At 49.0% G+C, this 16,132-nt stretch overlaps 1 long non-coding RNA gene across 1 annotated transcript in view; it reads left to right on the top strand.

Moving 5' to 3' along the window:
* The window catches only part of LOC138294130 (uncharacterized), a 115,328-nt gene extending 111,100 nt beyond the window's left edge, over window positions 1–4,228 (top strand). The window contains exons 2-3 of the long non-coding RNA XR_011203211.1: window positions 2,660–3,040; window positions 3,816–4,228. This is a non-coding gene — a long non-coding RNA (uncharacterized lncRNA). The remainder of the gene's footprint in view (window positions 1–2,659; window positions 3,041–3,815) is intronic.
* The last annotated feature ends 11,904 nt before the right edge of the window (window positions 4,229–16,132 follow it).

Below are 16,132 nucleotides of genomic sequence, written 5' to 3' on the forward strand. Positions count from 1 at the left end.
AAGGTCCTGCTGTCCAAATTTGGAGGAGGTAAGAGCTTGCATTCCCAGTTTGTGACAGTACCCCTGTGCACCGCGTCATCTTCACCTCCTGAGGCCTCTGTACACAATTTGCATGAATCCTTTGTGCACAGCCTGGCCCAGGTCCCCAGCACTCTATCCTGCGACACTCAACTTGCTGAGTTGCTCTCTGCTGGCGTGGGACCTTCTTTTGTAGTGCTGCAACAATTGCAATTTGCACCATCTTTGTCCCTGTGTCCTGGGACCTCCGTGGGTGCTGCAGAGTCATCTATGGGTTCCCTCCAGGGTTGGGAGCCCAATCTGCCTCCTCAGTCTGAGTTGAGGCTCTCAGGTCGCTCCCGGGTCCAGGCAGCGCTATTTTGACGCAATCCTCGACATTGCTTGAACCAAGGCTTGTTGGACGAATCCAGCACTGCAGCTCGCCTGCATCCAACATCTCCACGTGGGACATCCATTCAATCACGCAGGAACCCACAGCCATCTTATTTGGTGGTCTTCTGCAGACTTCTAACCAGAGAATCCTCTTTTGCACCATCTTCTAGGTTGGCAGGGGCTCCTGTCCTTCCTAGAATCTTTAGCGACTTCTGGACTTGGTCTCCTCTCATCACAGGTCTTCAGGTCCAGGAACCCACCATTTGTTGCTTGCGGTCTTGCTTGGTTCTTTCAATACCTCTAACCACGACTTGTAGTGTGTCCTAAGGAAACTTGCAGTACTTTACTCCTACTTTCCTGGGCTCTGGGGTGGGGTATTTTACTCAACTTTGTGGTCTTCTTACTCTCCCAGCGATTCTCTACACACTACACTTGTACAGGGGGGAATTCATGATTTGCATTCCACTTTCCTAGTATATGGTTTGTGTTGCCCCCTAGACCTATTTCTTCCTATTCCATTCTGTGATATTTTCTATTGTTTGCACTTTCCTATGACTGATTAATTACCTTATTTTGGTGTCTAGTGTATATATATTGTGTATAATACTTACCTCCAGAAGGAGTATTGCCTCTAAGATATTTTTGGCCTTGTGTCACTAAAATAAACTACCTTTATTTTTGGTAACACTGAGTATTGTCTTTACTTGTGTATAAGTACTGTGTAACTATAGTGGTATTGCAGGAGCTTTGCATGTCTCCTAGTTCAGCCTAAGCTGCTCTACTACACCTACCTCTATCAGCCTAAGCTGCTAGAACACTACTACATTTCACTAATAAGGGATAACTGGATCTGGTATAAGGTCTACGTACCCAAAGTACCCACTACAAACGAGGCCAGTCTCCTACAGCATGATTAGAGGGCTACCTGAAAAACTCAGAAAGAGATGGGATGTCCTACTTCCTTGCCTGCTGTTTGCCTACAGGGAAGTGCCACAAAAGGGAGTAGGTTTTTCACCCTTTGAACTTTTGTTTGCACATCCTGTTAGGGGACCACTGAGTCTTTTAAGGGAAAGCTGGGAGAGACCTCTCAAAGAGCCCAAACAGGACATTGTGGAGTATGGGCCTGATGTATCAAAAGTTTTTGCTTTCGCAAACGGTGCGAATCGCAAAATTTGGCTGTATGCGAATGCAAAAACGTGGTCTGCGATGCATGAAAGGTATTCGCAGACCAAAAAATTTGATTTTTTGCATTGCGACCTGGTTTTGCGAGTCGCATTTTGCAATTCGGTATTCCGAGTACGAAATTGCGAGGCGCAAACTGCGACTCGCAAAACCAAGTCGCAATTCGATGCATCAAAAAATCACAAATTGCGATTATTCGCACAATGGCATTTTGCACATGCAAAATACCACTAAGAGAAAGCAGGTGGTAACCAGGTGCAACCTACATAAAGAGGCCCAGAATGCCTCAGACTCTTTTCCACAATGGCTGCACTCTACGTCATGGCGAGGAGGATGAGGATCTTGGCAGGTTTGAGGAGAGGGAGGAGGAGACAGGAGCGCATTTTCAGAGTGCGTATTACACTTTTTGACCAGACAGAGGAGGAAATATTTGAGAGGTACAGGTTGAGCTCTGCCATGATACTCGACCTGATAGCTGAGCTACAACCCATACTGCAGCGCACAACACATAGGACTCTTAGCATCCCCACCCATGTGCAGGTATTATGCTCCCTCCACCTACTCGCCTTAGGGAGCTATCAAGGGGTCATAGCAGCAGCTGGAGGGGTCTCACAGAGTACCCTCTCTAGATTTTTCAATGCATTTATCAACGCCATGCTGAGCAGAATACACCAGTACATCAGATTCCCCCACCCCCACAGGAAATACAGCAGACAAAAATAGATTTCTACCAGATAGCACAGTTTCCCCCATGTCCTAGGTGCCATAGATGGGACACATGTTGCAGTCTGTCCACCATCAGCCACAGAGTATGTGTACTGCAACCGTAAATACCAACATTCCTTATATTCATGAATATACAGGTGAAATGCAATGCCTCCTATATCATAACTGATCTCATGGCCAGGTACCCAGGGAGCACCCATGATTCATACATCTTTCGCTACAGCGGCATTCACACAAGACTGCTAGCTGGGGAGTTTGGTGAAGGATATCTACTAGGTATTGTCCCTCTGTACACTGGTGCATTGATGGCAGTGTGATGTCAGATGGCTCAGTTACTCATTATACCCTGTGTTCATTGCAGGAGACAGTGCCTACGTAGTGCGCACCTACATGATGACGCCCTACCTAAATCCAACTACACCTGCTGAACGGAGATACAATGCAGCACACAGGGTGACCCGCAATGTGGTGGAGCGCACTTTTGGCCTGCTGAAGAGTCACTTCCGGTGCCTCCACAAAAGGGGAGGGGCACTACAGTACAGCCCAGAGACAACGTGCAGAATAGTGGCAACTTGTGCAATCTTGCACAATATAACTACCACCAGGGGCATACCTGTGGAAATATCGAAATCTGACTCAGATGAGGATGATGATCCCATACCACCCCTACTGCCAGCAGACCGGACCAGTGCAGCAGAGGGCAGGCAAAGGCGTGCTGACATCACACACAACCATTTCAGATGTAAGTATGAACAACACAAATCCACTGACAAATGTACCTGTAGTAAGTGAATTTATTACCTTAATGTCAGGTAATATAAGTTCCACTAGTACCAACATAAGTAATTGTGACAAAAAACAAAAGCAGTTAACAGTAAAGCACTATTCCTTCATAGTGTCCTCATGCCAGAAATATATACAGTCCCCTATGGCCACTACATTCACTTCTTTCTGCCACGCACGCCACTCGAGTGTGCAGTTGCCTCACTGGCACCTCGAGTGCCTGCCTCTGTGACAGTGCTGTGCTTGGCACTGCGACATCTAGTGTCCGTTGTGGGCACAGCTAAGCTGCTGAGGCTCGATGTGTCCCCCAGTCCCAGTTCACTAGGTGTGGCTGACCGGTTACCCATAATATTGTCTATCACATTCGTGATCTGTACCAGTCCTTGGGCCACATCCCTGCTGCTGTGTGCTGCCTCAACCTGTGCGGCCACAGCACAACACGATATTAGGGCTGTAGAATTTACCAGTCTAGTCACAGAGCGACAGAAACTGCCAAACATGCCAATGAAGTGTCGCTCCTGCCTGTGTTGGCTTACCCTGTCGTGGTGCAGCTCCTGACACAGTTCCCTCACAGCAGTAGTCAGCTCCCTCGTATCCTGCGATGCTTGGACCTGTCCCTCATGCAGCTGTTTGAAGTTGGCATTGAGACACTCCAGCTGGCGATGCAGGCCCCCCATGTTTGTATTATGTTGCTGCATCTACCTTTGTAACACCATGATTTTTTTGTTTTGCAGGTGCTGCTGCTTTAACATAGCCGATTCCAGGCCACGAAATAATGATTTTCCCTCACCTGCCTCAAAAGCCTGTGCGCCTGCATATGTAGGCAACCTGCGGGGTGCTGTGCTCTGCTGTGAACGGGGCTCCTTCATCCGAGTGCATCTGCCACTTGGGGACGGTGTTTGCGAGTCTTCCTGCTGCTCATCTGAGTCCTGACTCAGTTCTGGCAGTGGCAGTGTCCTAGGCCTGCGTCGGAGTGGCGCAGTGTTCTGTGACTCACTGGTATTGGAGTCTGAAGCAGGATGGGTGTCTGTCTCCCCTGCAATGGCACATGCTGTAGCTGCTGGGCCTGGGCCACCTGCAATGACAATATGCAGCATGCCAGTTATGTATATATCAATAAAGGTCACACAATGGTAATAAAGGTACAGTTTCTTCTCATCACAATGTTGTGGGTGTTGTGTTCTTCTGTGTGTCGCTCTGCCTATTACATTGTATGTGCTACTTTCAGCTCTGGGTTGTGGACTACCACTCCCGTAAGGCATTGTTGTGCTGCTTCTAAGATGTGGAATGGACTACTTCTCACAATGTTTTAAATTACTTACTAGTTCCTAAGGGGCTTTTATGCATACACATATGGGGTTACATTTCAATATTGCACTTACCTTTACTTGTACTTGGTGTGCCGGATGTGTCAATGTCAGTGACCCCACTGACTGCTTCTGGGAGGAGTGTGGACTCCACTAGGTCTTCCATCGGGGTGGAGGGTGTCTCTGTGGGTGGTCCGCCTCCTGTGCTCCTGGCCTCCTGCAGTCGTCTTGCCACCCTCTCCTTGGCACGGGACCGCAGGTCGTATCACCTCTTCTTGATTTCTTCAACAGAGCACTGGGCCACTCCAACAGCGCAGATTTTTGTCTGGATATCTGCCCAGAGTCTGCGTTTTTCACTCTCAGGCACCTGGAGTGAGCTTTTGCCGAACAAACGGTCATTGCTCCCGACCACCTCCTCTGTGAGCACCTCCAGCTCTTGCTCACTAAACTTTAGTTTGCGCTTCCTTTCTCCCTTCTCCTTTCCCTAGGCAGAGGTGTCCATGTTGGTTCTGCTGTGCTGCCTTCTTCAGAGACTTGCTCAGTGTGGCTGGGCTGACTCTCTCTGAGTGCTGGTTTGGGTGTGGCACCTGCAAACTGCCTGGGATGACTCACTTGCGGCTTGTGATGTCATCAGGCTCCTCCAGGTGAGCGTTCTCGCAATTTGTGATTTTCAATAACCAAATCGCAAATTGCGAAAATGCAAATTGCGATTCTGTATTTGGGCCTTGCAAACCACAAATAGCGAATTTTAAGAAATCGCTAATTCCGATTCGCAATTATGATACATGGCCTCTTGAGACTCGGAAATAGCGATTTCTTAAAAATCACTATTTGCGATTCGCAATACCATTTCATGATACATCTTGCCCTATGTGCTTGGCCTACGTTCCAGGATGGCTGAGTACCTGGAGAAAGCCAGCAAAAGTCTTCAGGCCAGCCAAGAGTTTCAAAAGCTTTGGTATGACCAAAAAGCTGCTATGGTGGAGTTCCAACCAGGGCAGAAAGTTTGGGTGGTGGAGTCTGTTGCTCCAAGGGCCCTCCAGGACAAATGGTCTGGGCCCTATCCCATTCTTGAGAGAAAAAGGTAGGTCACGTATCTAGTGGACCTGGGCAGTTGCACAAACCCCAAAAGGATCATTCATGTCACCTTCTTAAAACCCTTCTTTGACAGAGCTGAGGTGACCATGCTCATGGTCACAAATGAGGGACAGGAAGATGAGAGTGAACCTCTCCCTGATGATCTCTCCAGTAACCCCTAAGATGGTTATGTGGATGGAGTGATCTTGTCAGACACCCTCTCAGGAAAACCGCAGTCTGATTGCAGGAAAGTGCTCAACCAGTATGCTGGGCTTTTTTTCTCTGACCCCTGGGAAGACAAACTGGTGTACCTATGATGTCGACACTGGTGACAACCAGCCTGTCAAAAACAAAATTTACAGACAGTCTTACCATGGCCGAGAAAGCATGGAAGCTGAAGTCAAGAAAATGATGGGTTTAGGTGTTATTGAACCATCAGAGAGTCGCTGGGCCAGCCCAGTAGTGTTAGTCCCCAAACCTCACTCTAAGGGTGACAAGAAAGAAATGAGTTTTTGTGTGGACTACAGGGGCCTCAACTCAGTAACTGTAGGAAGTTGGCTCTGTATGCACTATTTCAAAGTAAGGAATAGTATGCACAGAGTCCAAGGGTTCCCCTTAGAGGTAAGATAGTGGCAAAAAGAGATAATTCTAATGCTCTATTTTGTGGTAGTGTGGTCGAGCAGTAGGCTTATCCAAGGAGTAGTGTTAAGCATTTGTTGTACATACACACAGGCAATAAATGAGAAACACACACTCGGAGACAAATCCAGCCAATAGGTTTTGTAATAGAAAAAAATTATTTTCTTAGTTTATTTTAAGAACCACAGGTTCAAATTCTACATGTAATATCTCATTTGAAAGGTATTGCAGGTAAGTACTTTAGGAACTTTGAATAATTACAGTAGCATATATAGTTTTTACGTAAAACACAATAAGCTGTTTTAAAAGTGGACACAGTGCAATTTTCACAGTTCCTGGGGGAGGTAAAGTATTATTAGTTTTCACAGGTAAGTAAGTCACTTACAGGTTTCAGTTTTGGGTCCAAGGTAGCCCACCGTTGGGGGTTCAGAGTAACCCCAAAGTTACCACACCAGCAGCTCAGGGCCGGTCAGGTGCAGAGGTCAAAGAGGTGCCCAAAAACACATAGGCTTCAATGGAGAGAAGGGGGTGCCCCGGTTCCGGTCTGCCAGCAGGTAAGTACCCGCGTCTTCGGAGGGCAGACCAGGGGGGTTTTGTAGGGCACGGGGGGGACACAAGTCAGCACAAAAAGTACACCCTCAACAGCACGGGGCGGCCGGGTGCAGTGTGCAAACACGCGTCGGGTTTTCAATGATGTTCAATGAGAGACCAAGGGATCTCTTCAGCGGTGCAGGCAGGCAAGGGGGGGGCTCCTCGGGGTAGCCACCACCTGGGCACGGGAGTGGGCCTCCTGGGGGTCACTCCTGCACAGAAGTTCCGTTCCTTCAGGTGCTGGGGGCTGCGGGTGCAGGGTCTTTTCCAGCCGTCGGGACTTTAGGTTCAGGCAGTTGCGGTCAGGGGGAGCCTCGGGATTCCCTCTGCAGGCGTCGCTGTGGGGGCTCAGGGGGGACAACTTTGGTTACTCACGGTCTTGGAGTCGCCGAAGGGTCCTCCCTGAGGTGTTGGTTCTCCACCAGTCGAGTCGGGGTCGCCGGGTGCAGTGTTGCAAGTCTCACGCTTCTTGCGGGGAGTTGCGGAGGTCTTTAAATCTGCTCCTTGAAACAAAGTTGCAGTTCTTTTGGAGCAGTGCCACTGTCCTCGGGAGTTTATTGTCTTTCTTGAAGCAGGGCAGTCCTCAGAGGATTCAGAGGTCGCTGGTCCCTTGGAAAGCGTCGCTGGAGCAGGTTTCTTTGGAAGGCAGGAGACAGGCCGGTAAGTCTGGGGCCAAAGCAGTTGGTGTCTTCTGTTCTTCCTCTGCAGGGGTTTTTCAGCTCAGCAGTCTTCTTCTTCTTGTAGTTTCAGGAATCTAAATTCTTAGGTTCAGGGAAGCCCTTAAATACTAAATTTAAGGGCGTGTTTAGGTCTGGGGGGTTAGTAGCCAATGGCTACTAGCCCTGAGGGTGGGTACACCCTCTTTGTGCCTCCTCCCAAGGGGAGGGGGTCACATCCCTAATCCTATTGGGGAATCCTCCATCTGCAAGATGGAGGATTTCTAAAAGTTAGAGTCACTTCAGCTCAGGACCCCTTAGGGGCTGTCCTGACTGGCCAGTGACTCCTCCTTGTTATTCTCATTATTTTCTCCGGCCTTGCCGCCAAAAGTGGGGGCTGTGGCCGGAGGGGGCGGGCAACTCCACTAGCTGGAGTGTCCTGCGGTGCTGGCACAAAGGGGTGAGCCTTTGAGGCTCACCGCCAGGTGTGACAGCTCCTGCCTGGGGGAGGTGTTAGCATCTCCACCCAGTGCAGGCTTTGTTACTGGCCTCAGAGTGACAAAGGCACTCTCCCCATGGGGCCAGCAACATGTCTCGGTTGTGGCAGGCTGCTGGAACCAGTCAGCCTACACAGATAGTCGGTTAAGGTTTCAGGGGGCACCTCTAAGGTGCCCTCTGGGGTGTATTTTACAATAAAATGTACACTGGCATCAGTGTGCATTTATTGTGCTGAGAAGTTTGATACCAAACTTCCCAGTTTTCAGTGTAGCCATTATGGTGCTGTGGAGTTCGTGTAAAACAGACTCCCAGACCATATACTCTTATGGCTACCCTGCACTTACAATGTCTAAGGTATTGCTTAGACACTGTAGGGGCACAGTACTCATGCACTGGTGCCCTCACCTATGGTATAGTGCACCCTGCCTTAGGGCTGTAAGGCCTACTAGAGGGGTGACTTATCTATACCTGTATAGGCAGTGAGAGGCTGGCATGGCACCCTGAGGGGAGTGCCATGTCGACTTACTCGTTTTGTTCTCACCAGCACACACAAGCTGGCAAGCAGTGTGTCTGTGCTGAGTGAGGGGTCTCCAGGGTGGCATAAGACATGCTGCAGCCCTTAGAGACCTTCCTTGGCATCAGGGCCCTTGGTACCAGGGGTACCATTTACAAGGGACTTATCTGGATGCCAGGGTGTGCCAATTGTGGAATCAAAAGTACAGGTTAGGGAAAGAACACTGGTGCTGGGGCCTGGTTAGCAGGCCTCAGCACACTTTCAATTCAAAACATAGCATCAGCAAAGGCAAAAAGTCAGGGGGTAACCATGCCAAGGAGGCATTTCCTTACACAACCCCCCCCAAACTAAAGAGGATGAGACTAACCTTTCCCAAGAGAGTCTTCATTTTCTAAGTGGAAGAACCTGGAAAGGCCATCTGCATTGGCATGGGCAGTCCCAGGTCTGTGTTCCACTATAAAGTCCATTCCCTGTAGGGAGATGGACCACCTCAACAGTTTTAGATTTTCAACTTTCATTTGCATCAGCCATCTGAGAGGTCTGTGGTCAGTTTGAACTAGGAAGTGAGTACCAAAGAGGTATGGTCTCAGCTTCTTCAGGGACCAAACCACAGCAAAGGCCTCCCTCTCAATGGCACTCCAACGCTGCTCCCTGGGGAGTAGCCTCCTGCTAATGAAAGCAACAGGCTGGTCAAGGCCATCATCATTTGTTTGGGACAAAACTGCCCCATCCCATGTTCAGAGGCATCTGTTTGCACAATGAATTGCTTGGAGTAATCTGGAGTTTTCTCTTTTGCTCCAGGTGCCATTTTGATTTGCCAGTACCCTGCTGTTAAGTCAAAGGTACTTAAGAATTTGGCAGCACCTAATTTGTCAATCAGCACGTCAGCTCTAGGAATGGGATGGGCATCTGTCTTGGTGACAGAATTAAGACCTCTGTAGTCCACACAAAACCTCATTTCTCTCTTTCCTTCTTTGGTGTGAGGTTTGGGGACTAAGACCACTGGGCTAGCCCAGGGGCTGTCAGAGTACTCAATTACTCCCAATTCCAGCATCTTGTGGACTTCCACCTTGATGCTTTCCTTAACTTGATCAGACTGTCTGAAGATTTTGTTTTTGACAGGCATGCTGTCTCCTGTGTCCACATCATGGGTACACAGGTGTGTCTGACCAGGGGTTAGGGAAAAGAGCTCAGCAAACTGTTGTAGGACCTTCCTACAGTCAGCTTGCTGTTGGCCAGAGAGGGTGTCTGAATAGATCACTCCATCCACTGAGCCATCTTTAGGGTCTGATGAGAGGAGATCAGGGAGAGGCTCACTCTCAGCTTCCTGCTCCTCATCTGTTACCATCAACAGATTCACATCAGCCCTATCATGGAAGAGTTTTAGGCGGTTTACATGGATCACCCTCTTGGGGCTCCTGCTTTTGCCTAGGTCCACCAGGTAGGTGACCTGACTCTTCTTTTCCAGGATTGGGTAAGGGCCACTCCATCTGTCCTGAAGTGCCCTGGGAGCCACAGGCTCCAAAACCCATACTTTCTGCCCTGGTTGAAATTCAACCATTGCAGCCTTTTGGTCATACCAAAACTTCTGGAGCTGTTGGCTGGCCTCAAGGTTTTTACTTGCCTTTTCCATGTACTCTGCCATTCTTGAGCGAAGGCCAAGTACATAGTCCACTATGTCTTGTTTAGGCTCATGAAGAGGTCTCTCCCAGCCTTCTTTAACAAGAGCAAGTGGTCCCCTTACAGGGTGGCCAAACAGAAGTTAAAAGGGTGAGAACCCTACTCCCTTCTGAGGCACCTCTCTGTAAGCGAAAAGCAGACATGGCAGGAGGACATCCCATCTCCTTTTGAGTTTTTCTGGGAGCCCCATGATCATGCCCTTTAATGTCTTGTTGAATCTCTCAACAAGGCCATTAGTTTGTGGATGATATGGTGTAGTGAACTTATAAGTCACTCCACACTCATTCCACATGTGTTTTAGGTATGCTGACATGAAGTTGGTACCTCTGTCAGACACCACCTCCTTAGGGAAACCCACTCTGGTAAAGATACCAATGAGGGCCTTGGCTACTGCAGGGGCAGTAGTCGACCTAAGGGGAATAGCTTCAGGATACCTAGTAGCATGATCCACTACTACTAGGATGTACATATTTCCTGAGGCTGTGGGAGGTTCAAGTGGACCCACTATGTCCACACCCACTCTTTCAAAGGGGACCCCCACCACTGGAAGTGGAATGAGGGGGGCCTTTGGATGCCCACCTGTCTTACCACTGGCTTGACAGGTGGGGCAGGAGAGGCAAAACTCCTTAACCTTCTGGGACATATTGGGCCAGTAGAAGTGGTTGACTAACCTCTCCCACGTCTTGGTTTGTCCCAAATGCCCAGCAAGGGGAATATCATGGGCTAAGGTCAGAATAAACTCTCTGAAACTCTGAGGCACTACCACTCTCCTAGTGGCACCAGGTTTGGGATCTCTTGCCTCAGTGTACAGGAGTCCATCTTCCCAATAGACCCTATGTGTTCCATTTTTCTTGCCTTTGGACTCTTCAGCAGCTTGCTGCCTAAGGCCTTCAAGAGAGGGACAGGTTTCTTGTCCCTTACACAACTCTTCCCTTGAGGGTCCCCCTGGGCCCAAGAGCTCAACCTGATAAGGTTCCAGTTCCATAGGCTCAGTTCCCTCAGAGGGCAGAACTTCTTCCTGAGAAGAGAGGTTCTCTTTTTCTTGTTGTGTTGCAGCTGGTTTCCCAGCTGACTTTCCTTTTCTCTTGGTAGGCTGGGCCTTTCTTCCAGATTCCAGCTCTACTTTTTCACCCTGTGCCTTGCACTGTGCCCTTGTCTTGACACACACCAGTTCAGGGATACCCAGCATGGCTGCATGGGTTTTCAGTTCTACCTCAGCCCATGCTGAGGACTCCAGGTCATTTCCAAGCAAACAGTCTACTGGGATAATTAAGGAGACCACCACCTGTTTCAGGCCATTGACCCCTCCCCACTCTAAAGTTACCATAGCCATGGGATGTACTTTAGTCTGATTGTCAGCGTTGGTGACTGGATAAGTTTGTCCAGCCAGGTACTGTCCAGGGGAAACCAGTTTCTCTGTCACCATAGTGACACTGGCACCTGTATCCCTCAGGCCCTCTACACTTGTCCCATTAATTAAGAGCTGCTGCCTGTATTTTTGCATGTTAGGGGGCCAGGCAGCCAGTGTGGCTAAATCCACCCCACCCTCAGAGACTAATGTAGCTTCAGTGTGACACCTGATTTGCTCTGGGCACACTGTTGATCCCACTTGGAGACTGGCCATTCCAGTTTTAGCTGGATTGGAGTTAGAAGTGGTATCTTTCTTGGGACAGGCCTTGTCTCCAGTTTGGTGTCCAGACTGACTACAGCTACGACACCAGGCCTTTTTGGGATCAATGTTTTTACCCTTGTACCCAGAATTGTTTTGTGAAGAGGCTCTGGGCCCACCCTCCTGTGCAGGTTTTTGGGGGCCTGTAGAAGACTCTTTACTATTTTTGTTTTTGGCTGTCTCACCACCCTTCCCCTGGGGAGGTTTTGTGACCCCTTTCTTTTGGTCACCCCCTGTGGAAGTTTTGGACACCCTAGTCTTGACCCAATGGTCCGCCTTCTTTCCCAATTCTTGGGGAGAAATTGGTCCTAGGTCTACCAGATGCTGATGCAGTTTGTCATTGAAACAATTACTTAACAGGTGTTCTTTCACAAATACATTGTACAGCCCATCATAATTACTTACACCACTGCCTTGAATCCAACCATCTAGTGTTTTTACTGAGTAGTCTACAAAGTCAACCCAGGTCTGGCTCGAGGATTTTTGAGCCCCCCTGAATCTAATCCTATACTCCTCAGTGGAAAATCCAAAGCCCTCAATCAGGGTACCCTTCATGAGGTCATAAGATTCTGCATCTTTTCCAGAGAGTGTGAGGAGTCTTTCCCTACACTTTCCTGTGAACATTTCCCAAAGGAGAGCACCCCAGTGAGATTTGTTCACTTTTCTGGTTACACAAGCCCTCTCAAAAGCTGTGAACCATTTGGTGATGTCATCACCATCTTCATATTTAGTTACAATCCCTTTAGGGATTTTCAACATGTCAGGAGAATCTCTGACCCTATTTATGTTGCTGCCACCATTGATGGGTCCTAGGCCCATCTCTTGTCTTTCCCTTTCTATGGCTAGGATCTGTCTTTCCAAAGCCAATCTTTTGGCCATCCTGGCTAACTGGATGTCCTCTTCACTGGAGTTATCCTCAGTGATTTCAGAGAGGTTGGTCCCTCCTGTGAGGGAACCAGCATCTCTGACTATGATTTGTGGAGTCAGGGCTTGAGAGGCCCTGTCCTCCCTAGATAGGACTGGTGGGGGGGAATCACCCTCCAAGTCACTATACTCATCCTCTGTGTTGCCATCCTCAGAGGGGTTGGCTCTTTCAAACTCTGCCAACAGCTCCTGGAGCTGTAGTTTGGAAGGTCTGGAGCCCATTGCTATTTTCTTTAGTTTACAGAGTGACCTTAGCTCTCTCATCTGTAGATGGAGGTAAGGTGTGGTGTCGAGTTCCACCACATTCACATCTGTATTAGACATTATGCTTCTAAAAGTTGGAATACTTTTTAAGAAACTAAAACTAGTTCTAGGATCTAATTCAAACTTTTACCAAACTTTTAAACTCTAAAAGGCAATGCTAACAGGGACTAACACAAGGCCCTAGCAGGACTTTTAGGAATTTAGAAAAATTTCAAATTGCAAAAATCAATTTCTAATGACAATTTTTGGAATTTGTCGTGTGATCAGGTATTGGCTGAGTAGTCCAGCAAATGCAAAGTCTTGTACCCCACCGCTGATCCACCAATGTAGGAAGTTGGCTCTGTATGCACTATTTCAAAGTAAGGAATAGTATGCACAGAGTCCAAGGGTTCCCCTTAGAGGTAAGATAGTGGCAAAAAGAGATAATTCTAATGCTCTATTTTGTGGTAGTGTGGTCGAGCAGTAGGCTTATCCAAGGAGTAGTGTTAAGCATTTGTTGTACATACACACAGGCAATAAATGAGAAACACACACTCCGAGACAAATCCAGCCAATAGGTTTTGTTATAGAAAAATATATTTTCTTAGTTTATTTTAAGAACCACAGATTCAAATTCTACATGTAATATCTCATTTGAAAGGTATTGCAGGTAAGTACTTTAGGAACTTTGAATAATTACAGTAGCATATATACTTTTTACGTAAAACACAATAAGCTGTTTTAAAAGTGGACACAGTGCAATTTTCACAGTTCCTGGGGGAGGTAAAGTATTGTTAGTTTTCACAGGTAAGTAAGTCACTTACAGGTTTCAGTTTTGGATCCAAGGTAGCCCACCGTTGGGGGTTCAGAGTAACCCCAAAGTTACCACACCAGCAGCTCAGGGCCGGTCAGGTGCAGAGGTCAAAGAGGTGCCCAAAAACACATAGGCTTCAATGGAGAGAAGGGGGTGCCCCGGTTCCGGTCTGCCAGCAGGTAAGTACCCGCGTCTTCGGAGGGCAGACCAGGGGGGTTTTGTAGGGCACCGGGGGGGACACAAGTCAGCACAAAAAGTACACCCTCAGCAGCACGGGGGCGGCCGGGTGCAGTGTGCAAACACGCGTCGGGTTTTCAATGATGTTCAATGAGAGACCAAGGGATCTCTTCAGCGGTGCAGGCAGGCAAGGGGGGGGCTCCTCGGGGTAGCCACCACCTGGGCACGGGAGAGGGCCTCCTGGGGGTCACTCCTGCACAGAAGTTCCGTTCCTTCAGGTGCTGGGGGCTGCGGGTGCAGGGTCTTTTCCGGCCGTCGGGACTTTAGGTTCAGGCAGTTGCGGTCAGGGGGAGCCTCGGGATTCCCTCTGCAGGCGTCGCTGTGGGGCCTCAGGGGGGACAACTTTGGTTACTCACGGTCTTGGAGTCGCCGGAGGGTCCTTGAGGTGTTGGTTCTCCACCAGTCGAGTCGGGGTCGCCGGGTGCAGTGTTGCAAGTCTCACGCTTCTTGCGGGGAGTTGCAGGGGTCTTTAAATCTGCTCCTTGAAACAAAGTTGCAGTTCTTTTGGAGCAGTGCCGCTGTCCTCTGGAGTTTCTTGTCTTTCTTGAAGCAGGACAGTCCTCAGAGGATTCAGAGGTCGCTGGTCCCTTGGAAAGCGTCGCTGGAGCAGGTTTCTTTGGAAGGCAGGAGACAGGCCGGTAAGTCTGGGGCCAAAGCAGTTGGTGTCTTCTGTTCTTCCTCTGCAGGGGTTTTCCAGCTCAGCAGTCTTCTTCTTCTTCTTGTAGTTTCAGGAATCTAAATTCTTAGGTTCAGGGAAGCCCTTAAATACTAAATTTAAGGGCGTGTTTAGGTCTGGGGGGTTAGTAGCCAATGGCTACTAGCCCTGAGGGTGGGTACACCCTCTTTGTGCCTCCTCCCAAGGGGAGGGGGTCACATCCCTAATCCTATTGGGGAATCCTCCATCTGCAAGATGGAGGATTTCTAAAAGTTAGTGTCACTTCAGCTCAGGACCCCTTAGGGGCTGTCCTGACTGGCCAGTGACTCCTCCTTGTTATTCTCATTATTTTCTCCGGCCTTGCCGCCAAAAGTGGGGGCCGTGGCCGGAGGGGGCGGGCAACTCCACTAGCTGGAGTGTCCTGCGGTGCTGGCACAAAGGGGTGAGCCTTTGAGGCTCACCGCCAGGTGTGACAGCTCCTGCCTGGGGGAGGTGTTAGCATCTCCACCCAGTGCAGGCTTTGTTACTGGCCTCAGAGTGACAAAGGCACTCTCCCCATGGGGCCAGCAACATGTCTCGGTTGTGGCAGGCTGCTGGAACCAGTCAGCCTACACAGATAGTCGGTTAATGTTTCAGGGGGCACCTCTAAGGTGCCCTCTGGGGTGTATTTTACAATAAAATGTACACTGGCATCAGTGTGCATTTATTGTGCATTTATTGTGCTGAGAAGTTTGATACCAAACTTCCCAGTTTTCAGTGTAGCCATTATGGTGCTGTGGAGTTCGTGTAAAACAGACTCCCAGACCATATACTCTTATGGCTACCCTGCACTTACAATGTCTAAGGTATTGCTTAGACACTGTAGGGGCACAGTGCTCATGCACTGGTGCCCTCACCTATGGTATAGTGCACCCTGCCTTAGGGCTGTAAGGCCTACTAGAGGGGTGACTTATCTATACCTGTATAGGCAGTGAGAGGCTGGCATGGCACCCTGAGGGGAGTGCCATGTCGACTTACTCGTTTTGTTCTCACCAGCACACACAAGCTGGCAAGCAGTGTGTCTGTGCTGAGTGAGGGGTCTCCAGGGTGGCATAAGACATGCTGCAGCCCTTAGAGACCTTCCTTGGCATCAGGGCCCTTGGTACCAGGGGTACCACTTAAAGGGACTTATCTGGATGCCAGGGTGTGCCAATTGTGGAATCAAAAGTACAGGTTAGGGAAAGAACACTGGTGCTGGGGCCTGGTTAGCAGGCCTCAGCACACTTTCAATTCAAAACATAGCATCAGCAAAGGCAAAAAGTCAGGGGGTAACCATGCCAAGGAGGCATTTCCTTACAGTAACCAAAACAGATGCATATCCAATTCCAAGAGCTGATGAGCTCATTGACAGATTAGGGGCAGCCAAGTAGCTGAGTACTTTTGATTTAACATCAGGGTACTGGCAGGTTGACCGGACACCAGGAGCAAAAGAGGTCAGCATTTTCGACTCCTAGTGGGCATTATCAGTTCACTGTTATGCTCTTTGGACTCAAAAATGCACCTGCCCT

Source organism: Pleurodeles waltl, chromosome 4_2 (assembly GCF_031143425.1).
Source record: "Pleurodeles waltl isolate 20211129_DDA chromosome 4_2, aPleWal1.hap1.20221129, whole genome shotgun sequence".
Classification (NCBI taxonomy): domain Eukaryota; kingdom Metazoa; phylum Chordata; class Amphibia; order Caudata; family Salamandridae; genus Pleurodeles; species Pleurodeles waltl.